The sequence below is a fragment of the Equus quagga genome, chromosome 5, assembly GCF_021613505.1.
Source record: "Equus quagga isolate Etosha38 chromosome 5, UCLA_HA_Equagga_1.0, whole genome shotgun sequence".
NCBI lineage: Eukaryota > Metazoa > Chordata > Mammalia > Perissodactyla > Equidae > Equus > Equus quagga.
The window spans coordinates 27,831,312-27,846,080 of record NC_060271.1 but is presented as its reverse complement, the minus strand read 5'-3'; positions in this window follow the sequence as shown (position 1 = coordinate 27,846,080).

The following is a 14,769-nucleotide window of genomic DNA, read 5'->3' as shown; positions in this document are numbered from 1 at the left end:
GAAATAATCTGGAATAATATTCTTCTCTCCTGCTGCAGACCTGCTCTCTTTGGTGGAAAATGGCCATGGCCAGTTCCTGAGTTCCTATCTCCTCCATTTAAGAGGCCAATCAGACAAAGAGTGGAATTCCAAATTCTCGAAGAACAGACTCTGATTGGCCCATTTGGGGTCAGATGCATACTCCCGGTCCAATCAGTCGGGATAGGGCTAGAAGAGGGGGACAGGGTCATGTAATACGAGAAGCCTCATCAATTAAACATGTGAAGATGGAAATGAGGAGGTTGCACTGGGAAGTCACCCCAAAAGATTTTGCAGGGAAGGAAAACTTTTCCTCTATCCAATGTGGGTTCATCTGGCTGGAGAATGAATTAAATTCACATGAGACAGAATAGCAAGAGAAAATTAAACAAAGCTTTATGAGGACCATGGCCCAGGGTCTTTCTTCCTGAAGGAAGAAAGGGCACCAAAGAAGTGGGGTGCACAGAGTGGTTATATACCCCCAAACAGGATATTTCACATATGATTGAAATGTCCCTCCCACAATAGTCACAAGATTGCCCTGTCAGCACAGAACTTGATGGACACAGCAGGTAGTGGTCTGCTTTCTCAGAGGGTGTAGCAGGAGGCAAGTCTATTGTCTTGAGCTGGGTGGTCACAGGTGAGCACAGGTGAGCGCAGCAATCAGTTCCTAGCCTAAGGAAAGATGCTTAATCCTTAAAGAAATGCCAACGTTGGGGGGGCGGGGAGGGAAGTCAGTTACAGGAGGTTACCAGAGAAGCACAATAAAATGCAGATTTAAGTCCTTGCCTTTGGCATTGATTAAGAGTTTCTAGAGAGAAGGTCATCTCCTTTCTTCTTCCTGGTACAGAGAGGGAGGCACCTTTACAGATAGAGATTTACCTTACAAATGTAAATGTGTCCTAACAAAGGGCAAGCAAGTTCTACTTTTCAGTTGCTTTCCTGTCTGCAAAGGAACCAGCCTCAAATAATCATCCAAAGAGACATATCTTGGGGTGGCCATTTTCAGGTCCCCACAATTTCTACTACAGGAAACTGAGGCTCAGGAAGACTGGACAATTTGCCCAAGTTCACCGGGTAGTAAATGACGAAGCCCAGATGCTAATCCATGTTGGTTTGTCTCCAAATCTAAGTCTTTTCCTCCATAGCATGCAGCCTCTCCCACAAAAGTGAAAAACTCTGGTGAGATGCATAAGGTAAGTTCACGAGGTAATTGTCTTCAACCACCATTTGTTAAGCACCTGTTATGTATCAGGTACTGTTCTTGAGAATGGGGTTACATGGTGAACAAAACAGACAAAAATCTCTGCTCTCACGGACCTGACATTTTAGTGATACCATTGAGTGAGGGCAGAGGTCCATCCTGGAGAAAAGCTCCTTTGGCTAGGGCCCCAGGTGGTATGAAACATGGAAAGAACTTGGACTTTGATGTCTGTCACAGACATTGGCTCCTTTTAGCAGTATACATCCTTCCCCCTGTGAATTGCAGAAATGGCACCAATTCATCTTTTCCTATATCTATACCCTTTGCCACAAAATTTTGCAGTGCTCTCTCACTCTGATACTGGCCTTAGTGGTGTGACTTGCTTTGGCCAATAGGACATTAGCAAATGTGATGCAAGCTGGGGCTGAGAAAGCACTTGTCTGATAGAGTTTTCCCACTCTTGTGCCTCTGCCATTACCTGTGAGAACATGTAAGAACTAGCCAACTGGAGGAGCCAAGCCAGAGGCCCCAGCCTTCCCAGCCAAAGTCAGACTAGATTAGCCACTAGCCAGCCAACCTCCAGCCATGCGAACAAGTCAACCGAGACCAGCAGAGCTGCCTAGCTAACCACCAGATGTACGAGCTTATTGTTACGTGCTTCTAGAGCATGCAATCATTTGCCACACACCATTCAGTGATAGATCGTTGATAGACTCCCCTTGACAAGTAACTCTAAATGACCCATTCCGGTGAGGAAGCCATATCCTTCTTCCCATCCTGAAGGAGAGGACTACAGTGGAAACTAACCCCATCCAACACCTTCTCCCAAAGAATCTGGATTTTGAGACAGTGCAGCCAAGATAGGAGATCTTGTTGGAGGTCATTTATTGTGGTGGTGGCAGTACTCAGGTGTGATTGTGTCTGCAACCTGATCCTAGGCCCTCCCTCTCTCCTTTGGTTTCTGTATGTCCCCAGACCTGCTTTTCTAGCTACCTATAAATCCTTTGAGCCCCACCTACATCCTTCCAATAAATTCTTTTTTCCTGAAAATTGGCAGAAGTGGTGTCTGTTACTTGCAGCCGAGAGCCCTAACTGCTCCTCCACCAGTTAGAGCCAAATTCAAGTCCCAGCCCCGTGACTTAGCAGCTGATCGCTGTCCAGGGACTTGACCGATAGATGACTTCTCAAGAGGTTCTTTGGCCCTGGTGCCACCCAAGAACCACAAGGAGATGAGGACAACAGCGTCAGGGGTGCTGAGTGCCAGCTCCCATTCCGCCCTGAAAGAAAGCAGTTATCTCTTCTCCCTCCATCTGGGCAGCTGGAGTCTGGCCAGATGACTGCTCCCTGCTTGGTTCATGGGATGCCCCCATCCGGGTCTTGGAATATTGAAAGGCAATCTCAAAGACAGACGGACAACTGGAGTAGTCACAGAGGGGACCGTGCCAGTGACGTTGTCCTGACCAGCTTGTTCCTACAGTGTGGTCTTGAATCCATTAGCTGCCCATCCCTCGGTTTTCTGAGGCTGGTTCTCCTGCTTTCCTTTCAATCCTGGAATTCACCCAATGTCCTTCCGGTAAATTCCATTCCAGACTCGGTTTCAGTTGCTTGCATCCAAAAACTCTGACTGGCGTGGTAAGGATGATATCCGTTTTACAGAGGAGGAAACCATGCAGGATTGGAATTTATTTACCTGACCTAGACCTCTAATAGGCTAGATTTTGAGCTCTTTGAGGGCAAGGACTATGTTTGATTCATCTCTTTTTCACCATCTACCAGAACAGAGTCTGGCAATGAGCAGGAACTCTGTGCTTGTTTTGGAAAGTAGGAAGAGAGGAAAGGAGGGAGAGAAAAGGAAGGAGGGAGAGAGAGAGGGAGGAAAGAGAAAGATGTAGATGGAAGAAAAGAAAAAGGAGAACTTCCCTCCACCCCTGAGAGGTCAGGCAAACCATCAGCCCTTTCAGATCCGTTTCCAAAGGCTGCAGGAAGCAGGTGAGTTTTCTAGAGCTGCATGCCCAGAAATAGCATAATCCCAAGCCTTCCCCCATCTCAGGGGATGGCAGAGTGAAAAGAAGAAAGGGCAGGTTTTGGAGTCCGATTTGGGGTTTACCCCCATTCTGGTTATGTGACTTTGGAACAAACCTCAGTGTCCTGATCCAAAAATGAGCATGCGCATCCTTATTTTTAAGAGACATCCAGTGCTCACAGAGCAAGGTGCTGGAGACTTACTGGTGAACAGACACAGACAAAGCCCTTGCTCCCCTGGAGCTTACAGACTGGTCGTGGCTGTGTTGGGGAGAACAGGTGTTAATCAAATGAGTACCCAAGTAAACAGAACATTAGAATTGTGTTGGGGCCGGCTGGGCGGCACAGTAGTCAAGTGCGCATGTTCCACTTCTGTGGCCCGGCGTTCGCCGGTTCCGATCCTGGGTGGAGACATGGCACCACTTAGCAAAAGCCATGCTGTGGTAGGCGTCCCACGTATAAAGTAGAGGAAGATGGGCATGGATGTTAGCTCAGGGCCAGTCTTCCTCAGCGAAAAAAGAGGAGGATAGGTAGCAGTTAGCTCAGGGCTAATCTTCCTCAAAAAAAAAAAAAAAGAATTATGTTAGCACTACCTAGCTGAAATGCACAGTCTATAATATTTATAATGGAATACAAAGAGAGTCTTGTAGGGGAGGAAAACTTCTCTCTTTTTCCCTTCTAATTTCTTTGGCTGGCCTAATAACTAAATTGACATTAGTCAGATTAACGGGAGGAAAAAAATTAATTTTGTAGGTACAGGAGCCCCACAAAGACATGAGAGGCTCCTGGACAGTCACATTATTGAGGTTTATATGCCATCCTGAGCTAAGGAGGAGCGAGTCAGGGTCTGGGGCCTCGAAAGGGAGGAAGACAATTCACAGGAAGATGGGAAAAGCAAATGCGTGGTAAACAAATGTTTGCCATGCCATGCAGGGATGGCTTTCCAATGTAAAAATGTTATCTTTGGTAATAGCTGTCTTCCTGGTACAGGATCCCTATCTAAATTCTTTTAGGCAATTAAGGGGGATGTAAAAAGCTCTTCTTGAGTCTGATGGGCGTTGATTGTCTTCAGATCAAAATAATCCCTAAGTCAACGTGACACATTTTAGGGTGGCCTGCCTTGAACCCTGTCAGTTTATAAAGGGAGAATTTGATCTACTCCAGGAGGTTGAAGAAGGGTCCATGGGGGAATATGAGGGATGAGTTAGAGGTAATCTGGCAGACTCCACAGAATATGCAATGGTTAAATGATGAGAGAGAACATGGCAAGTTTGAGGAAAAGAAAAAAGGTAGAAGACCAACAGAAACCTGACAGAAGGCAAGACTAGAGAAATAGACCAGGGGCAGACTCTGCAAAGCACTGGATGCCACAGGAAGGGTTTCCATCTCTCTCCTAATGATGTGGACTTTAGGCTGGTTAATTTTTTTTTTTTTTTTTAAAGATTGGCACCTGGGCTAATAACTGTTGCCGATCTTTTTTTTTTTTTTTTTCTGCTTTATCTCCCCAAATCCCCGCTGTGCACAATTGTATATCTTAGTTGCAGGTCCTTCTAGTTGTGGGATGTGGGACGTCATCTCAATGTGGACTGACGAGTGGTGCCATGTCCACACCCAGGATCAGAACCCTGGGCCACGGCAGCGGAGCATGCAAACTTAACCACTCGGCCACGGAGCCGGCCCCAGGCTGGTTAATTTTAAAACTGCAGTTGAGAAGCAGGTTCTGAGGACTGGAGTTTGCTTGCCCTTTCTTGGGAAACATTTACATTTGTAAGGGAAACCTCCATCTGTAAAGATGCCTCCCTCTCTTTGCCAGGAGGAAGGCAGGATGGCCTTATCTCTGGAAACTCTTAATGGGGGACTTAAGTTGGTTACTGTCTGGCAACCTCATGTAACTGATTTAGGGTGGTGGCTTCTGGCCTTTACTTAATCCAATTTGATTCTTATCTAAAAGTTGTGGGACCACCCAATGGCCAGACCCCACGTGCACTGATACCATTTTAACTTTTTTACATGTTCTTTCCTTTGTCTTGTAAAGAGATGGCTCACATACCTATGCCTTAAATTTAGCCTTACTCTCCACGTATGTTTGCAGCAGTAGCTGGGGCAGCAGCAGCAGCTCCTCCTGCCCGTGGGCCCTGACCCCATGCAGCAGCAGCCTGACTGCCCATGGGTCCTGTCCCCATGCTATTCCACACTATTCTCTAAATAAAAGAGCACTACTGCCAGATCTCGAGAGTCCAAGAAATCTTTCTTTCGACTCCTTGGCTCACCGATCCCACATCACTAAGAGCATTGAAAAGTCAGTGAAGTGTTCTGATTAGGTGAGTTACAGAGTCAGATTTGCATTTTGGAAAAATAACCCTGACAATGGTACGGAGAACAGGCGGGAGGTGGGTCAGAATGGACCCAGGAGACCAGTGTAGATGGCCAATGCAGAAGTCCAGGCAAGAAAAATTAACAGTTTAGACAAAAGTGGTGGCTTAGAGTGGAGGATTAGTATATTGAGAGAAGTAGGCGGATTTTTGATCAAGGAGGCAAAATTGAAAAGACTCAGTCAAGGATTGGATTGAAGGCAGGGAGAGAATAGACACTAAAGATGATTGTCTGGGTTTCCGGCTCCCATAACTGGAGGGATGGTGGTGCTATTTACTGAGTTAGGGCTGGGTTTGGAGAGAAGCCTTTAGACATTTTTAATTTGGAGGGCCATTGAAATAGCCGAGTGGAGATGTCATGTAGACATTTAGATAAATTGGTCAAGACTCAGAGAGGTCTGAGCTGGAGATGTGGATGTATGAGCGTAATTATGCTTTAGATTCAATGAACTTGCCTGGGGAGAGAGCTGAAACTTGAGAAACCCAATATTTAAAGTCAGGTAAAGGAGGATGAGTCTGCCAAAGATACAAGGGTAGCCAGAGGGGTAGGAGGCAAAGCGGAGATAACAGACATTTGTTGCCGTTATCGTTCAGCATCCACTCTGTGGTGAGTGGAATAATAGCCACCCTCCCAAAGATGTCCATGTTCTAATCCCTGAACTCTAATCCCTGAATATATTACCTTATATGGTAAAAGGAACTTTGCAGATATGATTAAGTCAAGGATCTTGAAATGAGGAGATTATTCTGGATTATTCAGGCAGGCCCAAGATAATCATAAGGGTTCTTATAAGAGGGAGGAATGGGAGTCAGAGTCAGAGAAAGAGATGTAACAACAGAATTGGAAGTTGGAATGATGTGACCATGAGCCAAAGAATGTGGGCAGCTTCTAGAAGCTGGGAGAAGCAAGGGAATGGATTCTCTCCTGGAACAGCCAGAAGGAACACATTTCTGTCAACATCTTGATTTTAGCTCCATAAAACCCATTTCAGACTTCTGACCTCCAGAACTATAAGAGAATAAATTGGGTTATTTTAAATCACTATGTTTGTGGTAATTTATTGTAGCAGCAATAGGAAACTAATTCATGCCCCCTCTTCTTTTGAGAACGGTACCCCAATTTGGCTCTGGGGAAACCACCCCCACCCTAAGCCTATATACTCCAATGGGGCTAACTCTAACCTGGGGCTCAGGGGTGGGGTATATGATCTAGCCTAAGCCAGGCTCCCCGCTCTACCCCCCAGCCACATTGACCAATCAGGATTGGGCATATGATCTCAGCCAGCCCAATCAGAGCAAATCTCAGGACTTATGCTAGGGCTACTGGGGAAAAGAGCCTCACTCCTCTGCTAGATATGAACGAGGAAGCATGTAGCCCCGGGAGCCCCTGGCAGCCATCTTGCAACCATGGGAGAGAGTGAGGATAGAGTCAACAATGGAAGAGCACAACTGAGAGATGGAAAAATAGAGTGACCAGATCCTAACACAGGACTGTTATTCAGCTAGTACACACCGGAATGGCTGATTGTTGTTGAAATATTTCTGTTGGTAAGTAAATACTGCCTAAACTCCCCGGGAATAGGAGTCATTCCCCCACTGCCTCCCAGCCACCCTTTTTCTGGACTCCCTGGACTTCCCAATCATCCAGTAACTAAAGAGTTAATGCCAGGACCAGTAGGGGACTTCCAGGTCACCCCCTCGGACATCTGTTCTAATGAGTCAGTGACAGTGTAACATCAGTTGTTAAATATTTTGAATGTTACTCCTGTCTTAATACTGTTGTTTGAACCCCTCTATTCAACTGGATCCAGACATCTACCCCTGGATTACTGTTGAGTTACTTGAGACAACATACCCTTTTGTTGTTGTTTAAGCCAGTATAAGTCAAGATTTCTGTCACCTGATGATCAAAAGAGATCCCACAAACACCAGGATAATGTGAGGTCACAGAAGCCGGGGGCCAGTTTTAAGAAGAAGGGGATGGTCAACAGAGTCAAATGCTGCTAAGTCAAGTCAGAAGACTGAAACCATGTACATGCGTTAACCGCATGAGCCCATCACAAGTGCTCCATAAGAGGTAGCTGCTGTCCGCTGATGTCTCCCACAGCTCCATCCAGCAATATCCATCAAGGTTCGTTAGATTTAGCTGCAGAGAACAGAAAATCCGAAATAACAGAGCCTTAAACAAGAGAGAATTTTGTTTTTCCCTCACATAAAAGTGGTCCAGAGATAGGCAGTAGAGGGCAGGAATGGTACTCCACCAATGTCACGGGCCCGGGCTCCTTGTATCACTCCATTCCACCATCCTGGCAAATAGCTTCCATTTTCAAGGTCACTTCAAAGCCAAAGACGGGAGGAGATGCTCACAATGGACTCTCAGAAGTAGACCATGGAATAGCAAACGTAACACTCTATTGTATTCTTAGCACGTCTGCCACTTGCTAGAGTGTGAGAGCAGAGACTTCATCTTTCTTGACTTGTCCCCACAGCGCGTGGCAGAGTGCTAACTATGATGGGCAATCATTAAACATTGGTGGAATGAAAGAAGGACACCCATTCTCTTTTCATTACGCCGTGCTGCCTCAGACAGCCACACATACCAACAATATCCCACGTGTATAGAGTTTTATGGACTAAGTTCTTGCACACACTGTAACTCAAGCGGAGTTTGTTGAATCAATGGCAGGCAACACCATTTTGAATATGATGGACCCACTGTGAGAGGGGCTCCTTTGGGAGCTGGAATTTCTCCCTCCTCACCTCACTTTTCCTAACCCATCCTGCCTTCTAAAACAAACTTTTTTTATTGTGCTAACATAAAATTACCATTTTGACCTTTTTTTTTTTGAGGAAGATTAGCCCTGAGCTAACTGCTGCCAATCCTCCCCCTTTTTACTGAGGAAGACTGGCCCTGAGCGCACATCCGTGCCCATCTTCCTCTGCTTTATATGTGGGACGCCTGCCACACCATGGCTTGCCAAGCAGTGCCGTGTCCGCACCCGGGATCTGAAGCAGTGAACCCCGGGCCACCAAATCGGAACATGCGAACTCAACCGCTATGCCACCGGGCCGGCCCCACTTTGACCATTTTTAAGTTTACAGTTCAGTAGCATTGAGTATATTCAGATTGTTGTACAACCATCACCACCATCTATCTCTAGAAATTTTTCACCTTTCCAAACTGAAACTTCATACCCACTAAACAATAACTCCCCACTCCCAGGGCCAGCCCGGTGGCGCAGTGGTTAAGTGCGCACGTTCCGCTTGGGCCGCCCAGGGATGCCGGTTTGGATCCTGGGTGTGGACATGGCACTACTTGGCAAGCCATGCTGTGGCAGGCGTCCCACATACAAAGTAGAGGAAAATGGGCACGGATGTGAGCTCAGGGCCAGTCTTCCTCACCAAAAAGAGGAGGATTGGTGGCAGATGTTAGCTCAGGGCTAATCTTCTCCAAAAAAATAAAAAAAAAAAATAACTTCCCATTCCCCTCTCCTCTAGCCCCTGGCAACACCATTCTACTTTACGTCTCTGTGAATTTGACTACTCTAGGCACCTCATGTAAGTGGAATAATGCAATACTTGTTCTTTTGTGTCTGGCTTATTTCACTTGGCACTAAGTCTTCAAGGTTCATCCATGTTGTAGCATGTGTCAGAATTTCCATCCTTTTTAAGACCGAATAATATTACGTTGTATGTATATATTGCATTTTATTTATCCATTTATCCCTTGACAGACTTGAGTTGCTTCTGCCTTTGGCTATTGTGGATATTGCTGCTATTTGAACTTTGGTGTTCAAATTCCTGCTTTCGATTCTTTTGGGTGTTTACCCAGAAGTGGGATTACTGGGTCGTACGGTTATTCTGTGTTTAAGTTTTTGAGGAACTGCATACTGTCTTGCACACAGCAGCTACACCATTTTGCATTCCCACCAGCAATGCGTGAGAGTTCCATTTCTCCGCAGCCTTTTCCAACTCTTGTTATTTTCTGGTTGCATCTCATTATGGTTTTGATTTACAGTTTCCTTATGATTAGAGATGTTGAGCATCTTTTCACGTGCTTGTTGGTCACTTGTATCTCTTCTTTGGAGAAATGTCTATTCAAGTCCTTTGCCCGTGTTTTTCACTGAGTTGTTGGTTTTTTATTGTTAAGTTGTAGGAGTTCTTTGTATATTCTACATATCAGCCCCTTATCAGACATATGATTTGCAAATAATTTCTCCCAGTGAGTTGCCTTTTAACTCCGTTGATAGTGTCTTTCATGCCCCATCCTTTCTTTTAAGGAACTGACTCATCATTTCCTTTCAAAGGTTCAAAATCCCCTACTCATGTATGTGGCAATTCTGCTTAAAACACCCTCCAAACATATTTTAGAATGACCTAGGAAGTTAAATAAAAAGAAATCCAGACACACTCTGTTCCTCTCTTATTGCATAGTGTCACAATCCCAAGGAAAGTACAGGGTTACACAGTATGAACTTCTTGAAAGAAGAGGCAGCATGGGGAGCAACACAACCTATCAAATCAGGACACAACACTCACTAAGTACTTATTCCATGCCAGGTCCTGTTCTAAGCAATTTTAAATTGTCAAAACTATCCTATTACGTTGACAATGAAATTATTCCCATTTTACGGATGAAGAAGCAGAGACCCAGAGAGGTCAAATCACAGATTAGGTGGAGCTAGAAATTGAGTCTTCACAGGCGGCCCCAGAGGCCATTTTACTGATCACTACACGACACTGTGCAGGCTTCGGCGTCAGAATTATCTGAATTCAAACTCAAATGACTCACAAGTACGTGATTACAAACCCTTTAGTAATCTGAGAGAAGATCAAACTAAACACAAGATTTTACTTCACACCTGCCAGCAATTTGAAAGTTGGACAATGCCGTGTGGATGGAGGTCTGGGGAAATAAAAACTCGCATGTAACTGTGGGTAGGAGCGTAGACTGGTGCAGCCATTCCAGAAGGGATAGGGCAGGTCTTCATCCAATTCAGTAAGAGTGTAGCCTGTGACCTAGGAACATCACTCCTGGGTATACGTCCCAGAGAAATTCTTACCTTGGCCCATAGGGGAACATCCGGAAGGACCTCCTCACAGCATTGTTTATAGAAAAGGGGATTGAAGGCAACCTAAATTGGCAGGGGAATTGGTCAGTTGGAACTGGTCCATTGCTGGGGGACTAGGTCAGTAAAATGTAGACGCACACGATAGAGGACCAGGCAGATGCTTGCATCAATGAACCAGATATACACAGTTCACCATGGTTAAACTGTAAAAATAATGCTGAATGGGGGAAAAAGAGAGACACAGAATGAGGTCCGTAGACCAGTTTATGGAAATCATGTCTTCACGTAAATTTAAAATGAATATGCACAGAAAATAACATTACATTTTCCAAGGATACATGCAAAGTCAAATATATTTATGGAATGCACCAGAACTGTTGCGGGAGATGAGACTGGAGAATGCTGATGAGAGAAAACAACATGCATTCAGACAGAAAAATGTACAAGAGAAGCGTCTTGAGAAATGGAGGCTAAGAAAAAGGATGTATGCACCCCAGGTCTACCAAGTTATTACTGTGTGACCTTGGATAAGACATGCCATCTCCTTGATACTAGTTTTTCTTGTGTGGAAGATGGGGGATAAGGACCTTCACATCCTGTGTCATGAAGGATGTCTACAGAGGAAGTCAGTGCGGCAGAATGGAAAGTGCACGGGCTTTGGAGCCAGACAGATCCAGCCATTCACTGTGTGGCCTTGAGAAATCACTTCACTCCCTAAGCTTCTGTTTTAAATGATGTGGTCGAGGCAAGCTTCACTGAGAAGGGTACATCTGAGCAAAGCCTTGAAGGAGGTGGGGGAGTGAGCCATATGGTTATCTGGGGGAAAATGTAATTCAGGAAGAGGGCAGAGTCACCTCTATCCACAGGTAATACTGTGAAGTAGTCCTCACGGTGCCTGGCACACGGTAAGTGGTCAGCAAGTGTCAGATATTCATCTCTTTCCCTCCTCTTACAGAGAGGCCAGGATCCAGGTGACCAGTTAATACACTGTTAGCTTCAGTGACAATGGCACTCTGGCTTCAGAAGTTCTTTGAAACACTGCATTCATGTGCACCATCCACCTTCAGGAGTGCCCTCCCTAACTGACCACAGGAGCCTCATCCTGGAAAGAAGTCATTGCTGCTGGGGCTTCAGCCTACATGGGGAACAGGAGAGCCCTCAAAGAAGACTCTTGAAACAGCAAGGCAGGGGCCCTTGCCAGCTACTATTCCCCTTGAGGGATCCCTGCCCCAGCGCACACCAAAGCTGGGACAGTGCCTAGAGCAGCTTGGGTGAAGGCACAGTCACACAGGGGGAGGAGAAAAGGGAAGGGACCCATATTTTCTAAGGCAGATCCGGGTTTGAATACTATTCTGCCACTTACTAGCTGTTTTACAAATCACTGAACCCCTCTGAGCCTCAATTTTCCCATCTGTAAAGTAGGCATGAAAATATCAATTCTGTACAGTGGTTGTGAGGACTCAAGGAGATAAGATTTATGAAAGTGGCAAGCAGCTGTCTGGGGCTTAACAAAAAGTAGGCCCCTTTACCCCTGTACCGAGTACCTGGGAGGCAGCCACTGTCTTATTCAGTCAGCTGCAGTCCTTATTACTTTATTCATTTCAGTGGGGATGGAATCACCTACCTTTTGGGGAGGATGTGAGGTTTCAGTGAGACAACAGGTAAAAATTGTGCTCCGCATAGCTATTGGACCAAAATAGGTACTCCATAGGTGTTTGTTGGATACCCGGATGGATGGATAGATGGTAGGTGGGAGTACGGCTTGCTGGCAGGATGTCAGGGGAAACATTGTTTGTATTATAGGAATACAAGTCTGCACAGAAATCAGGTGTTTTACAGGGAGGTTTTATCATACCTATTTACAGCCTTAGGTCTTAAGCACGGATTTAACATAGATGAGTAAAAACAGGCATAAACATGCCCAGTTCTAGTCATCTGTGAGCTACACTTACCACTCCTGTGGCCATGACTCATCTCGATGAGGTGAGGGCCAGGCCTTGCCCGCTCCAACATTCTCCAACTGAGATCACTGTGGTTCCCTGGGGTGAAGGCGAAGAGCAGAGGCAAATGAAGGGTGAGAGCTTCCTGACGTATGAGGTAGCTTAGAAATCCTGACTGGTGATGTTTCATCAAAAGAATTACAACTCAGCTTTTCCTATAATCGCTGGCACCATTGCAAGAAGCGAGAGAAACAAATGAGCAGCAAGAAGCGAGAGAAACAAATGAGCAGGCAGTTCTGTCCTGGCTGCAGTCCCACGCTGGGTAATTTCTGCAGTCACTTAGCCCCTCCGAGTCCCATGGTTCCCTTAGTAAGATGAGGAGAGTGGGTCTTCCCATCTCCAAAATGCTCTGATCCTCTGAAAATCCCTGACATCTTCTTTAAAATATGAACATAGAACTTTGGAAGAGTATGTATTAAATTCCTTCTTATTTGTCCCTAAAGAGTCTCCTTAAACCCTTTCAAAATAAGTGCATGGATATGTCAACACGTCTGTTTATGCTGCACTCAGAGGAGAGCAGTAAGCTTTGAAGACAAACAGATCTCAATTCCAGGCCTAGATATCTTCAGGATTAAGACACAGTTCCTGCCCCAGGATGGGGAAGACAGACATTGAAATGGATAAACTTTGATAACCACGGTAATTAGGGTATAAAGAAGTTGGACCCTCCCGGCTAGAATGCTGCTAGAAGGAAGCCATTTACCCTGCCAAGAGAAATTCAGGAAGGCTGCCTATAGGAGGTGTTCTGGGCTAGGTCAAAAAGAAGAGAAGACATCTGAGAAGGTCACAATGGGAGTAAATGTGGCTGTATTCAGAGTGGTGAGGAGATGAGCAGGACTGTAGCACGGACTGCAAACTAAGATACGCCTCCCACCCCCAGGGGCCTTGGTGGGGCGGGAGACCCTGGCCTGTGTGTAGGGCCAACATTCTGGGAGAAGCAAATGGGCAATCACGAGTTACCATCTCAGGACTGTCAGACTCACTCTTTATTGAGCACTTACTGAATGCAGACCCTGTGCACTTTATACACGGCACAGCGGTGTTTCCTGAAGTGTGCTGTGTAAGTCACTGGGGCGTATGAGGTGACTCTAGACAGGACATCAAAGGCATTTTTATTTTAATAGTTACAGGCTTTAAGTTTGTATTTACCTTCTATGTGTGACAAGTAGTATTAGTTTTCATTTACGATTTAGTTGTAAAGCATCCTTTTAAGGAGACAAGTTTTGAAAAGGATTTAAAGATTTAAAGAACAATATTTATTAAGTAAACATACAGATGGTACATAGATATGCAAAAATTGTGAGGAGGGTACACGGATGACCGAAATTCGAGAGACACTGTGCTTTAGCAACAAGATTTTATCTTATTCAGAGCTCTTTTGGTTGCAAGTAATAGATAATACTTCAAATCAGCTCAAGCAAAACAAGAGAATGCATCCTAACAAGGGCATCTCACAGGACTCAAAGGAAGGAGGGCGGACTTTGAGGCTCGAGAAGGGTTTGGCCCGGAGGAGGAGCGCCGGCAGGCTCCGGGAAGCGCCTCCCCCTGGCCTCTCCAGGTTCCTGGGGTCTCCCTCTGGTCTCTGCTTTGCTCTGCACATCTCCATCTTCTCTCTGAGTCGAGCCATTTTCTCTAATACACTCATGCAGGTGGCCACCCCCTGCCGCCACCACCCCCAAGGCTTGGGTACATAGAGACACACATGTAGACACACGCTCACAGCTCCAGAGTTTGTATATCTTCAGGTAAGTGACTTGCAGAGCTGGAAACAGCATCCCTGAGTCTCGCTGCTTATTCCTGAGAGAGAGAACCAGACTGGCCCAAGTAGAGCCAGATGCTCGCCTCTCATCCATTCAGCTCCTATATGAGGACCGAGGGGAACAAATTCTCAGAAAAAGGGAGAATCTGGGATGAGCAGTCACCTTGACCAAGAGGCATCTGCTTCAGCATCCACTGCTCATTACAACCCTATGAGGTAGGAAATTCAGCTCACAGCCCCTCAGCAGGCAAGAGGTGACAAAGTGAAGACTCGAACCTGGGTCTGTGTGACACCAAAGCTCTAGGATGCTGCACTATCCACC